The sequence below is a fragment of the Prunus avium genome, chromosome 7 (assembly GCF_965620075.1).
Source record: "Prunus avium chromosome 7, drPruAviu1.hap1.1, whole genome shotgun sequence".
NCBI lineage: Eukaryota > Viridiplantae > Streptophyta > Magnoliopsida > Rosales > Rosaceae > Prunus > Prunus avium.
In genome coordinates this window covers 5,397,462-5,412,448 of record NC_142290.1, presented here as the reverse complement: position 1 = coordinate 5,412,448, position 14,987 = coordinate 5,397,462, and the positions used below count along the sequence as shown (strand labels likewise).

The window sequence follows — 14,987 nt, the reverse complement described above, 5'->3', positions numbered from 1 at the left end:
AACAACGACGCTATTAATAGTATGCGCCCTAGTATGATACATTATACGGCGCTATTGTTAACACTGCCCTATAATATTACTTTAAACGACGGTATGTTTTAATGAAACGACGTTTTGAAATCGAATTACACGACGCATGTTTCTTCAAAAAAGATGAATCGTCATTTTCCAATTTACCCAACGACCTTATATTCAATAATAACGACGTTAAAAATTAATACCACGTCGTTTTAATTACTCATACCGACGTGTAATTTTTTTAATTACACAATAAATTAATTTTCCAAAAAATTACAACGTCGTTTTTATATAGCGTCGTTGTTAAATAATTTATACGACCTTATTTTAAATTTAAACGACGTGTATGTTATATATAAACGTCGATATTTTAAAAAACCGACGTGGTATATAAGATTTGTTTATAAATAATGGGTTTTCTGTCTTTCTGTCGTCTTCATTTTTCAATTAGGGTTTCAACTTTTTCTCAATTCTCTGGAGGCACATCACCTCTCTGTCTCATCTCGCTTTCATTTTTCAGTTTGGATGTTGATGTGTGTGCGCGTTTGTGTATCTGAAAGACACAAACACGCACACATCATCTAAAAAATTGTCTTTCTGCACAGAAGGAGAACAAGGTCTGCATCAGCCCTCTTTCTCAGCTCCTCCATGATGGGGTTCTCTGGGTTGATCTCCATGGTCTTCTTGCTCGACATGTACCCAGTCGCTCTGTTATCCCTCAAGGCCTAAGCCTACATGATTCTTTCCATGTTGGCAGTCCAGCACGGTCAGACGGTCAGACACCACAACCTTCTCCACTCTGTCACCCAAAACATCCTTCACAACCTTGCAGAGTCCCTCAAACTTCTCCTTCAACTCTTGCTTCTTCTTTGCCTCGTCTTCACTCTCATCAAGCTTGAGACCTTCCTTGGCGGCTGAGACAAGCTTCTTGCCCTCAAACTCCTTGTGAGAGTAATTGGCACATCGTCCACTTCTAAAACATTGCCTTTGTTCATTCTGGTTCGATTATGATGAGGAACAGAGTTCATTTTGGTAATGATAGACGAATAATGGCATAAAATTTGTACGTCGTTAATTTAACAAACCGTCGTGGTTAGTACAATTATGCGACAGTAGAGTTATGGATACCGTCGTAGTATATTATAATTAAAAAGTCGATAAATTTATATTTACAGTCGTGGTAACTTAATTTAAAGCGGCGATTTTTTTTGTAATTAACCGTCGTAGATTCCTTTGAATTTATGCGTCGCTGACTAAGAAAATTGGGTCGTGTTTATTAATTAATTAACACGGCGTCTTATTTTTATATCGTCGTCTTTACTTTCTACGGCGGTGATTTCATAGATGCAGTCGTTGTTTTTAGGTTCAGATTTTAACTCTGAAAATACCTTTGTAATAAGACGACGCTTTTTTAATTTGGTGCGTCGTGGTTTCAAAATATCTATACGTGTGCCGTTTTTTAGGTGTTTAAAGTATGTTTCTACGACGGGTTTCTATTACCGTCGTCTTTTAAAAAACAACGACGTTTTTTTGATCTACCGTCGTTGTTTACTGGTTGTCTTTTGCCCTTTTTGTAGTAGTGGTAAGGTACTTGAAAACTAGATAAAATTCAAACAAAATACTCCATATCCAAAAATAAAAAACATATGTCAACATCACAAAATTTATTACAACGTTGTACTATAAGTCAAAGTACATCCTGGAAATCCACCAAGAAAGCACTTTCAAGTTTTTTTTTCTCTGTGACAGACCAAAATTTGGACAAAGAAGCATATACACAAATATAAAAATGGATAACTCAAATTAAAGAATTACACCTGTGTCAAACTTTGTCTTGCCTCCAAATAAACCCTTAAACTAGAGCAGGGAATTACTTTAAACAAAAACCCTGCATTTAAGTTTTAAAAATTTGCTTCAATTTCATCACATCCAAAAAACCCTGAAAACCAAAAACCCCAGATCATATGCTAAACAGATTTCTAGAATTTTGCAAAGTAACCAAGAATATTATATCAGGGAACATGAATGATAAGAGAACATGTTATATCTACATGTGCACATACCCACACACAACAAAAAACTCCCTATCCCACTTGCTTTCCCAAATTCATGACCATACATTTTCACGGGAATTCCATTATTTCCGCTGCAATTGATGCAGTGTGACAGGTAGACAAAGACACAAAAAACAAGACTTAAAAAGCTTCAGACAGAAAATCAAAACCAAAATCTCAATCAACAACAATAGAAAGGGGAAAGGGAAAAGGAAAAGATCAACAGATTTTGTGTTACAACCTATGAAGATCTATACTCTATGAAACAAAAATGGCAGGAAAAAGAAAACAAATAAAAAAAAATAAGCAAAATAAATAGATATAAATAAAAAACAGAAGCACATATACACTCACAACCTGACGTCGCCAAACTTGGACCCAAGAACAGAATCATGATCACACAACGATAATCCAACTTGTAACCACCACCGATAAGCGTCGCTTGCAAATCTCTGAAATCGCCCAAACAAAAGTCAAATAAAGACCAAAATGAAACCTCAAATTTACCAGAGAACGGGTCAACAAAGAGAAGGCGAAGCTTGGAAGAGAAGAGCTAGTGGGCTCGAGAGAGGGGAGATCGCGAAGATTGTGGAGGTGTCCTCGTGAAGATCATGAGGGCGATACTTTTGGCGACTTCGGTAACCTGGACTCAAGGGATATGACGACCTTAGTGACCTGGATGCCGAGATCTGTGACCTGGATGGCAAACTTAGTGACCTAGACGGCGCGATGGAGATGGTGTTTCAGCGATGAGAAAGGGAGTTGAGAGAGAGAGGGTTTCTAAAGGTCGTGAGAGACTCTGGTTTGAGAGAGAGGGTTTCTAAACTGAAGTGAAACTTAGGTGAATTATTTGTCCGCCGCGTTTTAAAGCACGACCGTTTTTAATAACGAACCGTCGTAATTTTTGTGAGGGCCTTTTAAAACACGACGGTTTTAGATAGAACTGTCGTGGTTTTTTGTGATTTTTAAAAACACGACGCTTTTTAGTTTTACCGTCGTTAAATAAGCGTCGTAATTTTCCATTTTTGTAGTAGTGAATCTTCCACTATGAATTTTTTCTGCAATATCAAATCAAGAACTATAAGAACAAATATTCAAATCCCTCATAACGTAAATGCACATTGAGAAAGACTTATATTACCATCAGGAGAGTCCAAGCTCGATTTTTGATAGAAGGTGTCACTTGGTCCCATGACTCTATGTTTATTGGCACACACTCCCTTACTATAACCCCAAGGGTTGTACTAAACCTCACTGAGACTTCACCAACAGGTTGACCAGATTCATTCCACTCAATTTTCTTGCGACATTTTTCTCCCGTTGGAATAACTTGACCTCTTTTCTTCTTCTTTTCCTTGTTCATAGAATGGGGAATAGTTTCTTCTCGAGGTGTAGATTCAGAACACTCATAAGCTATTCTGGAAGAACTAGCTCCTTCTCTCAAACCACATCTAGGTCTTTCCTTCCCTCCAATAGAATCTGCCATCTCCAGTGTAAATCTGCCATTTAACCCAAAAAAAAAAAAAAAAAAGTACCATAAAATGTCCAGTTTTCTAATTAGTAAAATGATGTTAAGAGAAAACCAACACAATCAAAACAGCAAAGAACATGTCAGCACAATAAGTTCAATAGAAAATAGTATTAGCACATTGTAACTAAAGAAACTGATTGTGATTGCAGTTGATAGAATTACAACTCAAAAGCAGACAAAATGCAAGGGTCTTACTTTGATAAACAAATAAAATATATAGCCCATAGTAATATGAACATAAACAAAATTTGTAATGCCAATAGGAAAAGAAACTAATTTCATATATGGAATACAAACAATTAATTATCAGCATTGTCCCTATCATCTATGTCAAGTGAAGATGCATCTTTGTGGAGCATATGATTTATAAACACTCTCATCAAATTCCTCTAGGTCATGAAAGCCTCTTGGTGGTGCCTTTAGTACTGTATACCAATGTGAGGTTTCACTTTCTCTAAAGTAGAACACTTGCTTTGCATGAGATGCTAAAATTAATGGATCTCTTTTGAATTTACTTAAACCATCATGAAGGTTAACTAATGTGAAGCCATCCTCTTTTTTGACACCACTAACAATGTTGGCCCAGTCACATTGAAATATAGGTAACCTAAATTTGACAAAATCCAACAGCAAAATGTCCCTTATGACCCCATAATAATCAACATTTGCAACAACTTGTGTTGTATTCTTGGCACTAGATCTGCATAGAGTCTCAGCTTCAAGATAAACACCATAGTCTTGCATTTCGGCAAAAAGTTGAATTAGATGCCCCTTTAAAAGTGGGCAACCCACTATAATTGTCTCATCTTCAAAATCTTCATTACGATGGTATTTGTTACCAACTGCCTCAACTTGTTGAATGTGTCCACTACACAATCTCACACACTCCTCAGTTAGAACCCATTCTGCTATACATCCTTCCGGTTGTGCACGATTTCTAACATACCCTTTAAGCACCTTCATATATCTAACAATTTGCACAGGAAATAAGTGAACAGTTAATTACTCCTTGTCTGAATGTGCAATCATTGATTAGATTGTGTATTGCATAGATAAAATAAAGGCTTAAAATAAATTACCTCTCAAAAGGGTACATCCACCGGTAATGCACGGGTCCACATAATCTAGCTTCCAGTCCTAGATGAATTGTTACGTGAACCATGACGTCAAAAAAAGATGGAGGAAAATACCTTTCCACCAAGCATAGAGTTTCTGCAATCTCGTCTTCCAATACTTCCAATCTATTTTTACCAATCACTCTTTGACATAGTGTTGTGAAATTTATTGCAAGCGCACAATCCGCACAAGTAATACAGTGATAAGTGAAATGTCGTTCCCACGAAGAGTGATTTAATTTATTAAGTACCAATTGTGATTAACCCAAGACTTTATTTGAACAATTGAATGATGAGATTTTGATTGATTAATTAACTAAAACAATGAATAAAGGCAAGCTTAGAAAAATAAAATAGTGAGATTCAAGTTATGAGAGCACTAGAGCTTCCGATTTCACCATAACCAATTCTACCCAATTCCATTAGCATGTTAATCCTAATTATTCTCCATGTTGACAGTTGATTTTCCCTACTTTATTCGATACTCCATCCCTGGTTATACCAAAAGTATTCTTATTACCAACCCACTCTATCCCTAGTGATGGAATTAAGATAATAAGAACCCATTAAACTCCTTGGAAAATCTGTAAAACAACCACATAAGTCATGACAAACATCCCTGTCTAATCATGTAACTCATGGCATCTATTACAAGAAGCAACCCTAAATTGGATATCCCTATCGTCAATTTAGCATCAAAACAATTAAATGTTGGCCAAACATTCAAAGCATTAAGCATGGTAAAAGATACTCAACATGGAAAAATACTTGGAATTAACATTGACTAAAGTAATTGAGTATTCATGGCTAGGCTACATCGTAGCCCTAGCAAGAAGAAATTAGTTCATGACAACTTTAATAAAAACCATGATAAACAGTGTCATAGGAAAGAAAAAACCAATTGAAGATTTGATCTCTGCACAACAGCAACTCTCGCTCCAGGTCGTCTTCTTTGTCTCTCTAAAACTCTCTCTCCTTTGAGTGTTTTGGCTATGAGTCTGAATGTATAGGAATGTGATGGTAGATGATGGAGGATCGCGGATGGATAATGGGTAATGGATCCCTCGAACAATGACCTAAACTCTCTATTTATAACACTCCTAGAAATCCTACCTAAGGTATAATTACAATTGGTATAAAAATAGGATTCCTTCTAAAATAAGGTCTTCTTTATTTCTCCTTGTTTGACTTGATAAGACTTGAACCCTCTTGAACTAGGAAATTAATACAACATTCCTTGCAACAAAAGGAATGACTTGGCTTCTTTTTTAATTAAACTCCAATCTTCATCTTCTTATCCTTTTTTGCCCACTTTCTCCTATTTCACAATTCCTTCACAAATCTCACAAAACCAATTAAAACAACCAATTTAATTCAAGGAAATTAACAAATAAATAAGCAAAGGAGGCATAAAATATATATATAAAATATAGGCTTATCACATAGCTCATTAAAAAATGAACATAGACGGTATATTGCCTTTCGGGGTCCATCAAGTAGAAGTCCTTTTATAGCTACTGCTAACAACTGTTGCATCAATACATGATAATCATGGGACTTCAAACCAACTATTTTGCATTCTTCCACTTTAATGTAATTCCCAATATTTGAGCTATATCCATTAGGTAACTTTAGATTAAATAACCTCTCACAAAATTTTAATTTCTCAATCTTTGAGAATGTGTAGCGCATTGATGGAATATTCAACTTATCCTTTTGTTCTTCCAAAGGCAAATCTCCTATAAGATCCAATCACTCTAAATCTCTATGAGAATCAGATCCATCTTTCGACTTTCCCTTAGCATCGAATATTGTTTCTATCAAACTCTCTCAAACGTTTTTTTCAACATGCATCACATCTAGATTATGACGCAAAGGCAATACCTATGGTACATTTCAAAAACAATATGTTTAGTTCAAGCTTAAAAGTAATGAACTAATTACAAGGAATGTATGATATTATAAAAAGAACTAACCTGCCAATATGGTAAGTAAAAAAAAATTGACTTCTTTTTCCATATTTTAGATGGATCACCTTTTTGGGCTCTCTTTCTCTTTTTTTGGGACTTTCCCCACTCATTGGTGAAGCCACTTAAAGCACGTAAAGTATCATTCCCAGTCAATGGTTTCGGTGCCCTCTTTGTTTCTTTGGTTCCATCAAACCAGCTTGCTTTTGAGCGTCATGGGTGATTTGGTCGAAGAAAAAGTCTATGACCCAAGTACACTGTCTTTCTTGCTAATGATGACCATTGAGAGCATATATCTACACTACAAACAGCACATGCGAATTCCCCCTTTGCAGTACATCCAGCTACATTGCCATAAGCCGGATAATCATTTATTGTCCACAACAAAGCAGCTCTTAGGTTGAAAAGGGAATTTCTGAAAGCATCATACACCTCTGCTAAAATATGAATACGGGTTTGAATATGTTCAGATGATTTATTCTTCTCCATAAGGAGGTATATATAAAGAGTTTACAAGAGTGCTATACAAGGAATTAGATACAGGAAAGAATTAGGAAAGTATCTCCTAATTATACAAAGATTTATCAATTATATAAAATAGGAAAGTAAATCCCTTAATTAATCAAGGAAATAAATCTCCTTGATTAATTAGGAGACTCACGTCAACACTCCTCCTCAAGTTGGTGCATATACGTCACAAATGCCCAACTTGGTAAGTGAGTCATGAAATACTCTTCCACAAACAGCTTTGGTTAAGATATCTGCCAATTGATCTTCTGATTTTACGAATGGTAGGCGAATGATTTTCTTCTCAATTTTTTCCTTGATAAAATGTCTATCCACCTCAACATGTTTAGTTCAATCATGTTGAACTGGATTATGGGCAATATCGATGGCTGACTTGTTATCACAATGTAACTCCATTGGTTTTTCTGGCTTGAAACCCAATTCTGTCAACAATCTTCTGATCCATAGTAATTCACAAACTCCGTGAGCCATTCCTCGATACTCTGATTCAGCACTAGACCGAGAAACCACATTTTGTTTCTTACTCCGCCAAGTGACTAGGTTACCTCCCACAAACGTGAAGTAACCTGAAGTAGAGCGTCTATCAGTAATAGAGCCAGCCCAATCAACATCTGTATATCCCACAACTTCGAGATCTCTATTTTTTGAGAACATTAATCCTTTCCCAGGTGCTGACTTTAAGTATCTTAAGATCTGATCAACTGCATTCCTATGTGACACACTGGGTGAATGCATAAACTGACTAACCACACTCACAGCATATGCAATATCTGGTCTTGTGTGGGCTAAATATATCAACCTTCCAACAAGGCGTTGGTACTGTTCCTTATTGGTTGGTTCTTGATCCATGTCTTCACATAACTTGTGATTCATCTCGATGGGTGTATCAGCATGTTTGCATCCAAGCATTCCTGTTTCAGTGAGTAGATCTAATACATACTTCCTTTGAGACAGACATATACCAGTTGTGGATCTGGCTACTTCAATTCCTAGAAAATACTTCAGATCACCTAAATCCTTCATCTCAAATTCCTGAAACAAATACTTCTGCAGTTTTATTTGCTCTCCTGCGTCGTTTCCAGTTACGACTATATCATCCACATACACAATTAATGCAGTAAGGTTTCTTCCATCACGCTTCAAGAATAAGGTGTGATCTGCATTACTCTGTATATATCCAAAATTCTTCATGGATTTAGTGAATTTGCCAAACCATGCTCTGGGGGATTGCTTCAATCCATACAATGACTTTTTGAGCTTGCAAACTTGATTCTCCTTGTCATGAGTGAAGTTACATCCTGGTGGTAAGTCCATATATACTTCTTCTTCCAGGTCTCCATGTAAGAATGCATTCTTTACATCAAACTGATGTAATGGCCAATCGAGATTTGCTGCTAGAGACAGGAGGACTCTGATAGTTTTGATCTTGGCTACTGGGGCAAAGGTTTCTTGGTAGTCTATCCCATATCTCTATGTGTATCCCTTTGCCACCAATCTAGCTTTATATCTTTCAATAGATCCATCTGCCTTGAGTTTCACAGTATAGATCCACCTGCATCCCACTGTCTTCTTTCCATGAGGTAATGGCACAAGTTCCCATGTGCCATTCTTCTGGAGAGCTCGCATTTCTTCATTCATGGCTTCTTTCCATTTTGGGTCTTCTAGTGCTTCGGTTACACTGTTGGGAACAGGTATGTCGGCTAACAGCTTCACAAAGTGTACCCGTGACTTAGATAATCTGGTGAGGGATACATAATTGTTGATGGGATATTTCCCCTTTGCATTAAGATCTGCTTCGTAGTGAACTGGGGGTTTACCACGATTCTTCCTTTTTGGAATATGATATGTAGGCTCTGCGCCTTCTGAAATGCAATCAGTTATTTCATTAATGTTATCAGTTTCAGGTAGAGAAGTTACCTGAATGACGTCCTCAGTAGGTGATTGGTGTGGTACTGGAGCTGAAGAATTCTCCGGAGCAGGCACAAACTCTTCAATTCTCTCCTCCTGAGTGTGATGGCTGGGATCGGACTGAAGCGGAACAATTTCAGAAAAAACTGGGGGGAGCGACCGGTCGTTCGGGTCAGGCGACCGGTCGTTCGGGTCAGGCGACCGGTCGCTTTCAGGCAGAGTTGTGGACGTGCGTGGCGACCGATTGTGAGAGGCATGCGACCGGTCGCTTTCAGGCAGGGTCGTTGATGTACGTGGCGACCGGTCGTTACAGACATGCGACCGGTCGCGTTCAGGCAGAGTCGTTTGTGACCAGTCGTTTTCATCTGGCGACCAGTCGTTTTCATCGGGCGACCGGTCGCTAGAGGTCTGCGACCGGTCGTTCTGAGTCTGGAACGAATCTGGAAAAACGGCTGAAGGGAAAAAGTCTGAAATTGGAGAAGTGTCCTCCTGTGCATCTAAAAAATAGATCTCGTGTTCCCGGAACACAACATCCATCGAAGTATAAACCTTCTGACTAGGAGGATGATAACACCTGTAACCTTTCTGATAAGGTGCATAACCAATGAAAACACACTTGTCGGCGCGGGAATCCAATTTGCTGCGTTGGTGATCATGTAAGTGGACAAACACCACACAACCAAAAATGCGGGGTTCCAGGTTTTGGGTTGGAGGTATTTGGGTATGGTGGTGGAGTGTTTGAAGGGGGGTTTTGAACTGGAGGATACTGGAGGGAATCCGATTTATAAGGTATGCTGTAGAGAGGACAGCCTCTCCCCAAAAGGACCGAGGCATATTTGCACCAAAGAGTGAGGCACGAACTACTTCCAATAAGTGTCTATTCTTTCGTTCTGCCACACCATTCTGTTTTGGAGTGTAAGGACATGAGCGTTGATGTATGATACCATGATCTTGAAAGAACTGATTCAGATCATGGTTGAGAAATTCTCCGCCATTATCGGAACAAAGAATCTGAATTCGAGTATGAAATTGAGTCTCTACCATGTGATAGAACTGTTGAAATTTGGAACTAACTTCCCCTTTGGTTTGGAGAAGGGAAACCCAGGTCATACGTGTGCAATCATCGATAAACGTGACAAACCATCGAGCGCCCCCTGGAGTGGGAATTCTAGCCGGGCCCCAAACATCAGAATGAACAAGAGAAAAGGGAACCAGACTTTTAGCTGAGCGTAAGGGAAAAGGAACACGATGGCTCTTGGCCAGTTCATAGATGTCACACTGAAAATTGGAAATATCTAACTTTGAAAATAAGGAAGGAAATAGCTTCTGTAAGTATCCAAACGAAGCATGTCCAAGACGGCGATGCCATAACCATACTTTGGAAGTGTGCTTCTCAACACTCGCACCCCCAATTTTGTAAGCTTGACTGAGGCTGGCTTCATTGTCAGAAGCCAAGTCCAGATAGTAGAGTTTGCCCCTCCTAGTACCACAACCAATCGTCCTGCTGCTGAGAATGTCCTGAAAAACACAATGAGTAGGCCAAAAAGTTACAATACAATTCAAAGCCGTAGTAATTTGGGCAACAAACAAGATGATGTAAGGATGGAACAATCAACACAGAATCCAAAGTGAGGGAGTCAGAGAGAGAGAGGGAACCCTCCCCAATTACTGGGGAGGGGGTACCTGTTAAGCTCATAATTTCATACATATACATGCCCAATTTACTTACTTCTTTTGCTTAGTTTCTTATAATTTTGAGTTATTTGCCTCCCTTTGTGTGTTTTGTAGGCCAAAAGAGCAAGAGAGCATAATTCATGCAATTCATGCATGTTAAGGCCTAATTTGGATGAATAGAAGAAGAGCTTAAAGACAAACTCATTTTGGCTACAGCCCCCTGCCAGTCCAGTTCCGTAGGTCATATTGCAAGCTTTGTTTCAGCAACCTACATAGCTCGGATGAGGCAACATTCTTCATGAAAGTTGTTCCAATGGGTGTGTACTATAACATATCCAAAATTCAGCCCCATTGGATAACTCTGGAGTCCGTCACCTAGCAAACACAGAACCATGCTCAGGATGGATTTTGTCAGCGAGCAAACTGAGTTAGCAATTTGTTTCGGCCTTAACTTCCTCCTCCGAGCTTGGATTGGGCCAATACTTGTGTGGTTGGATCATACACATTCTGAACTTCACAATGGACATCTTAAAGTCTTCATTTGATTCAGCCTAGCCCAAGTTGTAAGCCCTTGAAGTTGCTGGTCATGCTGACCTCAGGATGAGCTGGTTGGAAGCTTGGTCATGGTGAGCTAGGCATGAGCTATTGTAGCTGGTTGGAAGCTTGGTCATGGTGACATGAAGATGAGCTAGGGCTGCTGGTGGGATTTATTGGTGAAGTGCATCAACCAATTCAGATTTTATAATGCAAGTGTTGTATGCATTAGTGAAGTGCATCAACCAATTCATCTTTTATAATGCAAGTGTTGTATGCATTAGCCATATTGAATTCAGATTTATCACTCCCCTCTCCCTATAAATACCACATCCATTCCACATTCAAGACACAACAAATCCTGGGATTCACAACCCCACAATTCACTCCAACCATCCTCAAACACTCTCACAATCCCAAACACTCCAACAATCACCAAAACAACTCCAGCAAACTTCTCTTCCATTTCCCTACGAATTTCATCTTCCTTAGCCAGCACCACTCACTCAAACTCATCCCAAATCACCTCCATATCCTTCATACATCTTTCTAGAAGTGGGGAAGCTCTTGGAGAAGCATTAGAAGTGGAGAAGCACTTGGAGAAGCCTTTGACACCACAAGAACTTCAGAAAAAGGGTTTTTCTACTCTTATTGCATTCATTATGTTTTCTCATTTCTGTTCAAGTCTCTTTTCCATTATGAGTAGCTAAATCCATAACTAGGGCTTCGATGTAACCTAACATGAATATTCTGGGTTTATAAGTTTGGAGTTTCAAGTTTGATTCATGATTCATGTTCTTATTCATTATGCTTATAAGTTAACATGCTTGTTTGAATGATTGATCACCATTAGAACTTGTTTGTTAACTATCTTGGTTTGAATTAAGAGTATACACCATGCTTTAATTCGAATTGAACTATGAATAGGAAGAGTATGTATGGACATTCGACAACAGGGATTAGATACATACTTGGTTGTTTAAAATGTTCTTCTATGCTTAATGGGTTCCTAATGCTTAATTTTAGGTTAGACAACAAATGATCAAATTAGGGAATTAGGAACACAAGGTTAGGACCAAACACCATGGCCTAATCATACTTTAGCAAGAATCAATCTTTGAATCTGAATTAGACTTGTTACTTGAATCTTTATAACCCAGAATTGAATTGTTATGGTGAATCGAATGCCCTAGTCTCCAAACCTGTGTTTTAACCTTCAAAACCACCCTTTGTTACTTTTGTTTACTTGCTTTCCGTTGCAATTTCAGTTTGTTCATTTCTTTCTATAATCACAAGCATTCTCACTTCAAAGTTCATTTTAATCTTGCTGCATTTGTTTTCAAACTCACTCTTGCTTTAAATTCTGTTTTAGATTTAACTTCCTAACTTCTTGAATTTGGTAATCTAAAGTACATAACTAATTTGAACTTCTCAGTCTTCGTGGGTACGACCTCGTACTTGTCTTGCTATACTACTAATTGCCCCGTACAATTGCGAGTTAACATATTATTAACAACAGTACCATTGGCATTAGACACCACCGATTGAGAAGACGGTGTATGAGAGTAAATTTGTCCCGGATCAAAGGTCATGTGATCAGTGGCTCCGGTGTCAATGGCCTATGTGTGTTTCTTTGAAGAACTATGCAAAACATAACTTGGGGAACCAGTGGTGGCAATTGTGGAGGAAGAGACGATATTCATTGCAGCGGAAGGATTTGAAGAATACGACGGAAAAAACTGTTTAGGGTTTCGGATATGTGTTTAGGGTTCGGATTCGTGTTTAGGGTTTCGGATTCGTGTTTAGGGTTTCGGATTCGTGTTTAGGGTTTCGGGATTCAGGATACGAGGATACGGGTTTGTGTTTCAAGGAATTCGATACGAGGGATTCGGGTTTCAAGAAATTCGATACGAGGATTTAGAGACAACCTAGGATCGATTGCTCTGATACCATGCTAAAATATGAATACGGGTTTGAATATGTTCAGATGATTTATTCTTCTCCATAAGGAGGTATATATAAAGAGTTTACAAGAGTGCTATACAAGGAATTAGATACAGGAAAGAATTAGGAAAGTATCTCCTAATTATACAAAGATTTATCAATTATATAAAATAGGAAAGTAAATCCCTTAATTAATCAAGGAAATAAATCTCCTTGATTAATTAGGAGACTCACGTCAACAACCTCGACCCCATTGGTCCATAGCTCCTTCAAGTCAGCCACAAGTGGTTGCAAATATATATCTATGTTGTTTCCTGGTTGTTCTGGACCAGGAATAAGTAAAGTCAGCAACAAGTTTTGTTGTGACATACATATACTTGGTGGAAGATTGTAAATGACTAGAACAACTGGCCAATAAATATATTGAGAGCTTAGATTCTTGAAGGGATTAAACCCATCAGTTGCAACCCCAAACCTAAGATTTCTTGGATCACCAGCAAAATTGGGCCACTTTTGGTCAATCACATTCCATGTGACTGAGTCAACCGGATGACGCATCTTGCCATCTTGAGTATGGTGAGTGGAGTGCCAAGTCAATTGCTCTGCTAATTCTGGTGAATTGAACATTCTTCGCAGTCTTGGTATTAAAGGAAAGTAACGCAAAGTTCGTGGGTTTACTTGCCATCCCGACTCACCACACTTGGGAAAAATCTCCATGTGCTCTTGTTCTTTTTCTAAATAAGCAACAATCATTAACACATGCATCAATCTTCTCATACCCCAAATCAAACTCTTTCAGAAACTTTCTTACTCTGTACAAAGAATCAGGAAGAACATTTGGATTTGGTAACATATCCTTAATAGCCTCAAGAAAATCGTTGAATTCCTTATCGGTAAGGCCATTTATAGCTTTATAATTTTGTATAAGTATGTGGTGGCCGATAGCTTTGTGTATTTTGTAACCCTGTATATAAAGGGCATTGGGCCTCATCCAACTTCTTTTTGTAACAGTCCTCTACACTTTCACGTGTTGACTTTCCAGCTCCATCACAAGTAATATAAGCATCATTATACATCCTATGTGCCTCTGGCATTTCATAATCTTCAATTTGTGCATGCATTTCCAAATCTTCAACGTGTGTTGAAGTACTTGCTTGTTCCCCATGGAGGATCCAAACCATGTATAGAGGGTCAAAACCATGCTTGAGCATGTGCATATATAACATGTTATCTGTTTGAGAGCAAAGGTTTTTACAGACTTTGCAAGGACATATCACCATATTAGGATTCCTTGCATAATGTTTAGCATTCTCAATAAATTTTCTCACTCCATCTTGGTACTGATAACTAAATCTACACAAAAAATAAATTTATATTAACCAGCTAAATTTAATAATTCCTCTATAGTTCTATAGATTTAGAGATTGGGGAAACCTTGGAAAACTTGTCCAGCTTTTATCCATAGTAATTAAGGAATTGTCTTTCTTATCTAACTGAAATATGACAATAGTCATAGTTAGTAAAATAACAACACATGTGATGTTATCATAAACTAGAATTAGTTTGATAACCGAGGTGATAAACTGATGTGAAAATTCACATGAATGAGATTGGTAAGAGAATACGGTTGTTTGGCTTATGATGTATGAATTTTAGCTTCTTCAACTGAATATATGCACAAAAGATAACAAACCCAATGAATACAAAAACAAAA

The 14,987-nt window shown here is 38.1% G+C and overlaps 1 pseudogene; it reads right to left on the bottom strand.

Annotated features, from left to right (window-relative positions):
• Positions 1-3,933: 3,933 nt before the first annotated feature.
• On the bottom strand, positions 3,934-14,454 carry LOC148292893 (uncharacterized; annotated as a pseudogene).
• Between the last annotated feature and the right edge of the window lie 533 nt (positions 14,455-14,987).